Raw genomic sequence first — 12890 nt, 5'->3', positions numbered from 1 at the left:
GAACCCAGTCATTTATTTGAGGCACTCTGACTAGTTTTGTGTACCTGCAGGTTATATTCATTGGTACTAAAGACTGTGCTTTTTGGGAGATTGTATCTTATAGCAAGAACACTTTTGGCGGGTTTTTTAAATTTAAATTCAAGTTAGTTATCATACAGTGTATTACTAGTTTCAGGGGTAGAATTTAGTGACTCTTCAGTTGCATATAACACCCAGTGCTCATTACATCAAGTGCCCTCCTTAATGCCCATCACCCAATTACCCCATCCCCTCACCCAGGTCCCCTTCAGCAACCCTCAGTTTATTCCCTATAGCTGAGAGTCTCTTATGGCTTGCCTCCCTGTTTTTATTTTTCCTTCCCTTCCTCTATGTTCATGTTTTGTTTCTTAAATTCCACCTATGAGTGAAATCATATGGTATGTCTTTCTCTGACTTATTTCACTTAGCATAATACTCTTTTTCCATCCATGTCATTGTAAATGGCAAGATTTCATTCTCTTTGATGGCTGATTCCATTGCGTGTGTGTGTGTATGTATGTGTGTGTGTGTATATATATATATATTTAATCTTCTTTGTCCATTCATCCATTGATAGACATCTGGGTTCTTTCCATACTTTGGCTATTGTGAACATAGCTGCTATAAATCTTGGGGTACAGGTGCCCCTTTGGATCACTATGGTTGTATCCTTTGGATAAATACCTAGTAGTGCAATTGCAGGTCATAGGGTAGTTCTATTTTTAACTTTTTGAGGAACCTCCATACTGTTTTCCACCAAAACACTGTGGCTGCACCAGCTTGCATGCCCATCAACAGTGTAAGAGGGTTCCCCCTTTCTCCAAATCCTCACCAAAATCTGTTGTTTCCTGAGTTGTTAATTTCAGCCATTCTGACAGATGTGAGGGGGGTATCTCATTGTGATCTTGATTTGCATTTCCATGATGAGTGATACTGAGCATTTTTTCATGTGGATGTCTTCTTTGCAGAAATGTCTAAGAACATCTTGTTTTTAAAGAAAATTAGACCAAGATTTGTTTGTGAACTAGCATTCCCATTTAAGTGCCTCATTTGGTAAGAATGGGAACAACAGATTTATTAATGTAAAGTTCAAGTGTAACTTTAAATGTCTATTAGATGCCTTCTACAACCATCCTTCCAAAGTTGATGTCTGATCTGCAGTTTTATTCTACTGCATCACTCAATTTATTTTCTTTCAGGCACTTACCACATTTTTAATCAGCTTCATTATTTACTGGCTTACTTATTAACTGCTTGCCTCCCTCATTTGATTTTCAACTGTATAAGGACAGAGACCTTGTCTATATTAGGCATTGCTATAGTTAAAGCACCTATTACAGTGATTAGCACATAGTGGAATCCCAATAAATATTTGGTGAATCAAAGGATTAATTAGTTAAGTAATGAGCATAGAAAGGCACAAGAGTCCTGAAATGTATGAAAGGCATTTTACAATTTAGTGATTAGCAAAACTTTGCACTGTATCAAATTAACAAACAGCTACTCTACTGAGGTCTAGTGAACAGAGCTTTGTGAATGAAACACATAAACCACTCCAATAGACATGTTGAAGAACATCTTCTGGTTTGAGAGGTAGGGGACAGGGTGCCTCTGTAAAATTTTGGAAACTGTTATTTGTTGCAAACAGAATCCACTTGAGTTAGTTTCACAAACAGGGAATTTATTAACAAATATTAGGTAGCTTATAGAATCTCTAGTAGAGCTACAGAATCAGGCTTGGAATCTAAGGACAGCTCCCTAAAACTTAACTGTTCCCGGGGCCAAACATAAAGCAAGCAGAGTGCACCCCTAGAGCAGAACTCAAGCATAGCTACTACCTCCAAAGCATGGATTCTAGATGGTGACTGATTATTGACACCATTCTCTTCTACAATCCAGTCTTGTTTGGGTATACCTAATGTCAGAATCTAGGCCCACATGTAGATCCCAAGTAGAGGCAGAAATTCTTTTTTGGAGAGGTTGGACTCGTCATGTGGAAATTACCAAAATAGGGCAGGCAAATGAGTAGGGTAGATGAAAACATGACACACGTCCACTACGTCCACTCTTTCTTCCATACTCAAACTTCCAGATTATAACTAAACTACCACCACTAACAACAAAGTGGCCAACTTAGCATACTCCAACTCTCCATTGTACAAACAAAAGCACATCATCCTCTCCTCAAAAGCAGAGGAAAGAAAGTCTTAACCAATCATTGCATCTGCATGAAGTCCAGGATCTCTGGGAGACAGACCTTCCTCTAATTGTGTCATGATTCTATCTGTATATTCTGAATCCAGTAAGCTAAACTATCAATTTAACCAATATATTCCATGTAACAACAACAAAAAAGAATAGGAGAGGGAGAAAAGGGACAATTATTTAAAATATATATTTATATGATAGAGTAAGAAAGTATGGGTAGGCACCATATTCCCCATTTCTGTATCTGTGCACACGTCCATGGTTATCTTTATACTTTCTACCCCTCACTATTCCTTCCAAGTTCTTTGTCCTCAGTAAGCACCTCAGGTGATTGGGGTTCCTCTCTCACTAGGTTGAATCACACCATCTTCCCTAAAGGATTGAACCCTGGATAGTCCTGCCTGTTAGATTGCTATTGTCTTCTCATAACATTCATTACAAGATATACTGCACCAAAGAGTACCACAGGAGATTCAACATAATACTCCTTGCCCCCAGTGTGTATACTATTTTTCCTTAGTAAGCAAGAGCAATTACCCGAGTCAATTCCTGTTTATTTTTTGCCTGCTTAACCAATGGCATCTGCCTGCTTATCCAAAACATCTGGGCAGCTGTTTCAGCTCCAAGTGGAGCTGTTTTTGGATGTCCTAGTGGAAGCATTCCTTCCTTGGATACTCAGGCCTCTAAACCAACATAGGCCAGTGTCGTGGGGCTCAGAAGTAAATATTCCATGAGTTGATCATTAGGAATAATAATGAAATGTGCCATTTTCACTTCCATCCTTGGTTGCCCAACACATACTTTGGCCAGGAGAGGAATTGTTTTGAGTATTGTATAGGGGTAGAAGAGGCCCTTGTCAAATTTGTTTTTGCAAAGTCTTGCCAACAACTTATTGTTTGTAAAGCCACTGTAAATGCTCCAACATCATTAATTATCAAAGCTAAATACTTTCCCTCATGCATTTGTGTCACCTTTGGGATTTTTCAATAAACAGTCTTCAAGGCTTCCAAGTCATCATGTTTCAATGAAATCCTAATTATGAAATCAACAGAGGATGAATCCATGGAAATAAGAGTCCTATAATTCTTACAGAAATCAGATATCTAAGCAAAGAAATGGCAATGGACATTAGAACTTTTATTTCTACCATTTCAGAATAATGCCCTGTATTAGTCAGTTTATCTTAGAATGATAACATATAGCCTCCAAATCTCAAAGGTTTACAACAATAATTATTTTTTGGTCACATTATATATTAGCTTTAGTTCGGCTGTGACTCTGTTTCACATCTTCAATCAAGCATCAAGTAAGAACAACAGACCTTACATATTTTGGGACATGCAGTTCAGGTGGCAGAGAGAAAAAAAATAAATGAGAAATGGCAGAACCTCACAAAGGATCCTAATATTTTGCTGAAAAAAAAAAACCCATGTGTCAGTTTCACTTACATTGGCCAAAGCAAATCAAATGGCCTGGTGTGGGGTGGGAGCATCTTGAAGTCAGTGGGGGTGGGGAAGTACATACCTCACAAATAGCCAGGAACAGTACCGTCTGTCACATGCCCTAACACCAGTGTCTACTCCATTCAAGGCAGAGTAATGCAGTTTAAACTACGTCTTTTTAAAAGATGTTTTATACTTTTAATTTGACTGGATTAAATAGATTTGAAAGATCAAATATTTTCTCGGGACTGTTGAATTTCTTCATATTTTTCTTCCATAAAAAGCAGTAATCAGTAAGCTCTTTTATCCTTTTCTTTTTTTAACTGGTATTAGAATTTCAGTACCAGAGTGTTCTCCAAAGTCAAGATGTTGACTTTTCAGTCTCCATTAATACATCATAAAGAACCCTAAGATTTTTTTTTTAAATTTTTTTATTGTTATGTTAATCACCATATATTACATCATTAGTTTTTGGTGCAGTGTTCCATGATTCATTGTTTGTTCATAACACCCAGTGCTCCATGCAGAACGTGCCCTCCTCAATACCCATCACCAGGATAACCCATCCCCCTCCCCACCTCCCCTCTAGAACCCTCAGTTTGTTTTTCAGAGTCCATCATCTCTCATGGTTTGTCTCCCCCTCTGACATACTCCCCTTTTCTTCCTCTCCTGTTATCTTCTTCTTTTTTCTTAAAATATGTTGCGTTATTTGTTTCAGAAGTACAGATCTGTGATTCAACAGTCTTGCACAATTCACAGCGCTCACCGTAGCACATACCCTCCCCAATGTCTATCACCCAGCCACCCCATCCCTCCCACCCCCAACCACTCCAGTAACACTCAGTTTGTTTCCTGAGATTAAGAATTCCTCATATCAGTGAGGTCATGTGATACATGTCTTTCTCTGATTGACTTATTTCACTCAGCATAACACCCTCCAGTTCCATCCACGTCGTTGCAAATGGCAAGATCTCATTCCTTTTGATGGCTGCATAATATTCCATTGTGTATATATACCACATCTTCTTTATCCATTCATCTGTCGATGGGCATCTTGGCTCTTTCCACAGTTTGGCTATTGTGGACATTGCTGCTATAAACATTGGGGTACACGTACCCCTTCAGGTCCCTACATTTGTATCTTTGGGGTAAATACCCAGTAGTGCAATTGCTGGATCGAACGGTAGCTCTAATTTCAACTGTTTGAGGAACCTCCATACTGTTTTCCAGAGTGGTTGCACCAGCTTGCATTCCCACCAACAGTGTAGAAGAAAGAACCCTAAGATTTAGACCAGAGTATTATTACATTAATGTTCAGAGAGGTTAAGTAAATTTCCTGAGGTCACAGTCACATTAAACAGTATATGCTGGGTTCAAATCAAAGATTCATATATTTAACACGTAATTCTTTCCATTTCAGAGTGATAAAGAAATTCTTATTTCTTTGTTACTGTGTGAGTTGAGAATTTCTATGATTTCTTTGTACCTTGGATGATTTTAAACCTCCTTGGGGACTTTACTTAAGGACAAATCTATGTCTTTAATTATGTCACCATGGATGTTGCCTTGGTTTTTTCTGCTTCATGGTTATGATTACATGTTTGACTACAAGCTTGGAAGAGAAAGACCTAATATAATTCTTGAACCAGCTGCTACTAGAAATACCAAAATATATTATATTGTTTCCATCAGAAAATCTGATATATTTCATTGATTTACTGCTCTTAGTTGATCAAGGAATAACATTCCATAACAAATCTATATGTATTGAATGTGTGTGAATGGGGTGATCAGCAAGGAAAATGCTCAAAGAAATCAAATTGTTCTCCAGCTATCAACATGATTATCTTCCTATAAAGGATACATGTTATAAGGGTTTTTCTTCTAAATTTCAGCAGGCAGTTGATAATTTACCTTAACCATATTACATAAAGCACAATGGGGAATTATTGAATGAAGGCATTGACTAGAAGCTGCATCTGGAATTGATTTTTATGGTTTAAAATACTCTAAAGGGATATCTTTTATAGGCTTTACTACTCAACATAATCCACCAGAGGAATTTTTTTTTTTCTGCATGAGGAATAGTGAGGAATCCTAGTTTAACATACATATTGAATTTCTAAAATTATTTTTGTGGAGAAACATCAGCAGTAGATGCCTTGTCAATAGGACTTAACGTAGCCTATGCAACCCCAGGTTTGTTTTGTTTTGTTTTGTTTTTAAGGGAACTTGAGGGGGATCGGGAACTTGAAAATATTATTCTATATGCCATCTGAAAAATACATATATAGGAATGACCTAGAAAAGTAGAGAGGTAAGTTAAAAAAAAAAAAAAGACTTGCCTGCCAACTATTAAAACACACTATAAAGTTACAGAAATTAAAAACCAGAACTGAGCCCAATAGGTAAACAGATCAATGGGTCAGAATGGAGTACCAAAATAGTCCCATGGATATATGAGAATTTAGTGTATGACAAAGATGCATTTCAAATCTGTTGAGAAAATGTGGTCCATTTAATAAATGATATTGTAACAACTGACTAGTGTTCTAGGAGAAAACATCTGGATTTCTGAATCACTCTTGGACCAAATAAATTCCATATGGAACAAGGATTTAAATATTAAAATACAGAATTTAAAAAGTACTAATCATGAGTTGTTATTTTTATAAGGCAGTATCCTTTTTCTTTTCTGTGTTTGACATATCAGGACAAGGACTATCTTTATATCAATCCCCATTTTAACCCTAATACCTAGCACAGTATCAGGCATACCCAGAGAATAGTTATTAAATAAATGAAATTTATTGTTTGCCACTTAGGAGTATTAGACACTACCATTTCATACACTGGGATTGCATATCCATTAGTCCTGTTTGACACAGCTATGGCTAGGAAGGAATCTAAGGGCGGACTCTCATCACTTGTGGGTAAAAGATCAATGAAAAAAGATTAAACATGCTCTGAGGTAGATTGTTGGGGCAAATAAGACTTGGGAAGGTTTCTTACCACTCAGCCAGTTACTCTGCAAGCTTCAGCAAGAGTCAGTTGATTACTGAAGTGTTGACACACTGAGAATTGCCTTTTCTGTCCCCATCAAATTAACAGACAACTTATAAAACAAACCAGAATAGATGCTGATTTATCTACATTGGAGCATCATTCTCTTGTTTTAACCACAAACACCGGTCTTTGCAAGGTAGTATGATCTAAAGTTCCCACCACTCATGTCCAAGAAGATCTATTATGTATGTCTTAGAAGACCTATAATAAGATTGTCCAATATGGCATTCTCTTGATGATCAACCATAATGGAGTTCACTCAATATAGTACAGCAGAACATATTGATATTACTGTTGTTATTGACTAAACTTCCTAAAGATTCATCATAATGACAAATGGAGAAAGCAACAGTTCCTTTCACACCATGACTGCTAAAACAGAGTCATCTGGTATTTTAACACCGTTAGTTGTAGATGGGAGAGCATAGGCATGACCAAAGTGTACCCAGTTCCAAACCTTGATTTAGACACACACCAGGGCCATTACGGGGGTTTTTCCTACTTAAGAGAGTTGGTTGAAGGTTTGTCCCTCCCTGGCTAGTGCACTACTGACCCAGGACACCAAGAATCACAGACACTGTAAGACCACCTCCCACTCTGGTCCCTACCCATTTGTGCAGAGCCATTGTCCCTTGACACCAGGCTTAAGGAGGGGAGAGCAATGTTAAGAGTTGTGAACATAAAATGATAAACTCTCTCTAGCCCTTTGGGAAAAAGCCAGATAATCTAAACAAGGAGTCATATAGGAAGGCAAGTTAACACAATTACCCAGAGTGAAGCGGTAAACTAGAGAACTGGTAGAAAAGAGAGGAAAGAACATAAGCATAAGCTGAATAGTCAAGTGGTCCAAGGCCTAGATCCTTTCATTATAGCTGGAATTAAGTGGACAAAGACATAAACCTAAGGAAAAAAAAGAGAGTAATGTGGTGATGGTGACTGGGAAAAAGTAATTCAGCCAGTTTCTGCCATGAATAATGAGAAAAAAATCTCCAGAATGGACATTATGGGCTAGGAAAGAGAGAAAAAAGGTAGAGAATATTGAGAACCCAGTATAAGAGAGAGTAAAGGGAAGAGTACGTGCCATGTGAAATAAGTCAGAGAAAGGCACTATTATGATTTCACTTATAGGTGAAATCTAAAAGAAACCCAAAAACTCAAAAAACACCAAGTGCATATAAAAAGAGACTGGACTTGTGGTTACCAGAGGTAGGGGGTGTGGGAAGTGGGTGAAGGGGGTCAAAAGATACAGCCTTCCAGTTATAAGACAAATCAGTACTAGGGATGCAATGTACAACATGATGACTCTAGTTAACACCATTGTATGGTATATTTGAAAATTGTGAAGAGAGTAGATCTTAAGAGAAAATCAGAATAAACAATTTTTATTTTTTTGAATCTATATGAGATAATGGATATTAACCAAAATTATTGTGGTTATCATTTCATAATACATGTACATCAAATCATTATGCTGTACACCTTAAATTTATACCATGCCATGTATCAATTATATCTCAATAAAACTGAGGAAAAGGCAAGAGTAGAAAAGGAAAATTAGGTAAGAAGATATTTTGAAGAAAAATATTTATTTTTTCTTAAGATCTTTCCTCTGCATAAGGTCTTAGTGGGGAATTGCCAAAGAATACTTGCCTCACAAGGGGCCCAGCACAGTGTTCCAGGCACAGAACTACTTATAAAGGACATTTCCCATTCCTCATGGCTGATCCCTTCACCATGAGCCCCCCCGACTCAGACACCTCACCCTGAGTTGCAGTGAAGGCCACATTTTTTTGAAAGCCTATGTCTTGAGATATGGCTGAATGTTGGGCAGTTAGTGATAGACTGCAAAGCCAGCCATGCCCTTCTTCATTCATTCTGTCATTCAGTATGTACTGAGTACCCTTGCCTTCAAGAGGCAAGGCACAGAAGTGGGGGAGTGTCTACCCTCAAGAAGCCTGCCCACTAGTACTCAATTGCCTTCCCACCTGGAGGGAGGAGAATAGAGACTCACCCTTCTGAGTAGATGGTTCCCCAGCTTCTCTTCTTTACCCTTCCCACTCTAGAACCTTTCCCATCCAGCGTCCCTCCTCTCCCATCCAAATCTGCTGAGAAAATAATTTGATATCATAGGGGAGTGTTTTGGGAGCAGTAGAGATTTTCTGTGCCCTCGAGTCATTCCATATAACCTCCTCCCCTCTTACCTCTAGGTCAGTCTCACTCTTACTTCTTACACCTGCTGCTTTTGGGGGAATCTACCTTTTAGTCAGTGGTACCATCGACAAGGACTCTGACATCCTCAATATCCATCAAAATCATACCTTCAGTGGAAAGGAACACTTGGCTTACCTTACTGGGTCTCCAAGTTCAACATTACCTAAGAACATTAGCTACTCATTCACGACTGCAATAACCAAATCATCTGCTTCTCGGAAAGCAGGCCTCTGAAGGAACAAGCAAAGGGTGGGGTGTTTTATAAGAGACACAGACTATGACAGAGTGGATGGGATGGGGTAAGGCACTTTAGAGATGAATCTTTAGTAGCCAGAGTGCTGGGTGCTAGGAATAGATGTTTGAAGTCACACTGAAAGAGAGTGAGACAGAGAGAGAAAATTAAAAAAAAACAAAAACAAAAACAAAAACAAAAAAACCCCAAAACAAAACCAAGAAAACCTTAGAACCAAGATAAACTTTGCCTACCTCTGAACCTCTGTGAGGTCCTGCTCAGTATATAGTTTGGAAAAAAAACAGTCAAACCAGATCCCTTAAGCCCACCTCTGCAAAGATCACTGTCTGTCCCCTTCCTTTGAGTCATTTAAATTGGTATAGGGCCAAACCAAATTTGGAAATAGTTAGAAAATAAAAATTATTGAGTTCCATATCCGTGATTGCCATCTTGTCCTAAGAGCTTATGATGGTTCATAATTTTATTAAGCCTTTCTAGTAATTAGAAAAGAAGTTTCAGGAATAGCATCCCCAACACATACACATTCCCAACAATACATTTGAAATTCAGAAATGGATGAAAGTAACTCATATATGCGATGGGTCTTAAATCCCTTTACCTAGAGCAGAAAAAGTCCTGGCAAGAATGACTGTTAGGCTCAGCGCTCATTCCTCACAGAAACTCAGATAAGCATAGGTATCAAGCTTCTTAGAAGTGGTTATACCAGAAAGAAGTGTGGGGATGGGAGAAGGGAAACCACGCTCTAAGACCAGCAATAGCTAATAAAAATGCAAGCCACATAATGAACATTTAAAATTTTTTAGTAACATTTTAAAAATAAAGAAACAAGGAGAAATTAAGTTTAATGGTGTATTCTATTCTATTAAAAGCCTGAACAACAAGATTTAGAGAACTTCCAGGTCGGTGAACACATCAAAGTGCTGGGGTGAAATGCCCAGATATGACAAGGATGCCCTGTGTCCTATGCATCTCTTCTAGTTAAGTATCACCCTTTATAATAAACCAGGAATAAAAAGTAAAGTGGCTTCCTGAGTTCTGTGAGCCAGTCTAGCAAATTATGGAACCCAAGATGGGGTTCATGGGAACTTCCAATGTATAGCCAAATGAAACAGAAGTATGGGTACCCTGGGTACCCAATATTTGCAACTGGTGTCTGATATGGAGAGGCAGGCAGCTATTGTCAAAACTGAACTGAGTCAATGGATGTCTAGCTGGAGTCCAGAGAGTTGGAGAATTGGTTGATTTTGCGGGGGGGGGAACCTAAATATTTGGTGTCAGAAGTGTTCTGTTGTTAGAAACAGATCTTAGGCTCATGACAAACCCAAATTAAGGGACATTCTACAAAATAACTGGCCAGTACTTTTTGAAAGTGTCAAGGTCCTAAGACAGAGAAAGGTTGAGGGATTCTCTCAGGTTGGAGGACATGAAAATGGAATATAGGAGATATGAAAACTAAATGCTCTTGGGATACTAGTTGGATCCTTGGAACAATCAAAAGGACACTAGTGGAAAGGACTGGTGACATTCAAACAAAGCACTTGGACTGATTAAGAGTCTTATGCCCATGTTAACTTTTTCATTTTTATATTTGTATGATAGTTATGTGCGATGAATATTAGGGGAAGCTAGGTGAAGTGTGTATAGGAACTCTTATTTTCTTTTATAACGTTTCTGAAAAGCTAAAATTATTTCAAAATAAAAAGTTAAAACATTTTTTCTTCAAACACTTCCAGATCATAGCAGTGACACATTGTGAGTACCATATGTGTTTTATTTTTTATTTTTTTTAAAAGATTTTATTTATTCATTTGCGAGAGAAAGATAGACAAAAGGAGAGAGAGTATGAGCGGGGCGGGGGGGGGAGAGGCAGAGGGAGCAGCAGACTCCCTGCTGACCTGGAAGTCTGATGTGGGGCTCGATCCCAGGACTCTGGGATCATAACCTGAGCTGAAGGCAGACACTTAACTGACTGAGCCACCCAGGCACCCCCCATGTGGGTTTTAAAGCCAGACAAATCTGGCTTTGAATTCAGACTCTGCCACTTTCTGGCTCCATGAGTCCAGCAAGTCACTTATCCTTTCTGGGCCTCAGTTCCCTCATCCATCAAATGGTGAAAATAATCTCCATTTTGTAGCACTGCTGTGAGAATTAGGGAGTGTGTATTTACTATGAAGCACAGTGGCCAGTACAGAATTTTTGGTGCTCGGGAAACATTAAATTGTCCGTTCTTAATAAATAAATATCTCTTATTTATTTATGGCTCCCTGATGCTTTTCAAATCAACTATTTCTAAATATGTTTCCAGCCCCTTCACAGCAGTCCCAAACTGCCTCAGCAGCATCATTCCAAGGCACCCATCCCAAGGCCCAGCCATCCTAGCCAACTGCTCATACCTCCACATACCCTATGTTCACTCCTTTATATGCTCATGCCATTCCCCCTAGATGCATTCTTTGCCCCCAAAAGGGCTGAAGGTACAACATATGCAATGTGGTCAGCCAATGACCTGGGTTTGAGTCTAGCTTTATCAAGGACTCAGGGACCTTCAACAAATCCTTCCCTTTCTGTGTCTCCGTGTCAAAATTGAAGCCTCCATATAGTAGGATAGCAATAATAATACCTAAAAGCACACGGGGGTAATCAATGGAGCTTGAAAGAGTACCTTGTAAAATGCAACCTGAACCTAAACACCTAGACGTTCTCAACCTTGGCTGTCCATGAAAATAACCCAAGGAGTTGTTTTTCTTTTGATACCAATATCTTGGTGTCCTCCTGAGAGGTTTTTTTTTTTTTTTTTTTTTTTTTAAGTTGCCCAGAGGATTCTAAAGTGAAGTCAAACCAGGGTGAACTACTGATCTTAATTTAGTGTTTCTCAAAGTGTATTCCTTGGACCAGCACCATCAGTATCACTTGGGAAATTGTTAGACACACAAATTTTCAAGCCCCACCCCAGATGCACTGAATCAGAATCTCTGTGGGTAGAGCCCAGTAGTCCCTGTTTTGGCATGTCCCCCAAATAGTTCTGAGGTACTGCTAAAGGTTGAGAATGTGTGGCTTAAACAATTTTTCATCTCCAACTGACAAAATATGATTCATACTTCATGGCGCACCCCACATGTCACTTCCTCTATAAGGCCTTCCTCCTCTTCCAGTCAGAATCTTCTGCCCAGTCTCTAGGAGGCTTACTGTGGTACTATTTCTCTTAAAATGCTTATCACAGTGTTGACTTCTTGTTGAATCTTTACATCACAGTCTTTCCTAAGCTCTTGGGAGCTATTTAGGGGCAGAGTCCATATTTGTATCCTATTCCACAAAGAGCAGGTCACAACCCACTATGGGTGAAAGCTGCTTAACAAATGTTGAATTGAAGAGATCTCTTTAAATCTCATTGAGGAAAGGCTTAATGAGTTGTGTGAGGATTAGCTGATATAGAGAAAAAGAAAAGGAAAGCTAAGTATGTAAAAGGGAAAAAATTTAATGTCTAAAATACCCTCCTTCATATAACAGCTGCGATGTACCACTTGCTTTATCCCAAGGCCTAATCTAGGCATTTTAAATGGTAACTGAAGCATAAATCTAAGTCTCACAAAAGCCATATGTGATACCTATTATTATTGTCATTATCATTATTACTGACATGGCAACTGAAGCACAAAGAAGTAAAGTAATTGGCCCAAGGTCACACAGCTTAT

General features: G+C 38.6%; 1 long non-coding RNA gene across 3 annotated transcripts in view; it reads right to left on the bottom strand.

The window, feature by feature from the left end:
* Positions 1-12890, bottom strand: part of LOC112824738 (uncharacterized) — a 110749-nt gene that overhangs the window by 32512 nt on the left and 65347 nt on the right. Inside the window, exon 3 of one of the 3 annotated variants that reach the window (XR_012380170.1) lies at positions 9081-9175. The exons of the other annotated variants lie outside the window; for them this stretch is intronic. This is a non-coding gene — a long non-coding RNA (uncharacterized lncRNA). The remainder of the gene's footprint in view (positions 1-9080; positions 9176-12890) is intronic. 3 annotated transcript variants of the gene reach the window in all.

This window comes from Callorhinus ursinus, unplaced genomic scaffold (assembly GCF_003265705.2).
Source record: "Callorhinus ursinus isolate GAN/ISIS: 27379988/994484 unplaced genomic scaffold, GSC_fseal_2.0 scaffold12, whole genome shotgun sequence".
Taxonomy (NCBI): domain Eukaryota; kingdom Metazoa; phylum Chordata; class Mammalia; order Carnivora; family Otariidae; genus Callorhinus; species Callorhinus ursinus.
This window is presented reverse-complemented; position numbering and strand designations above follow the sequence as displayed.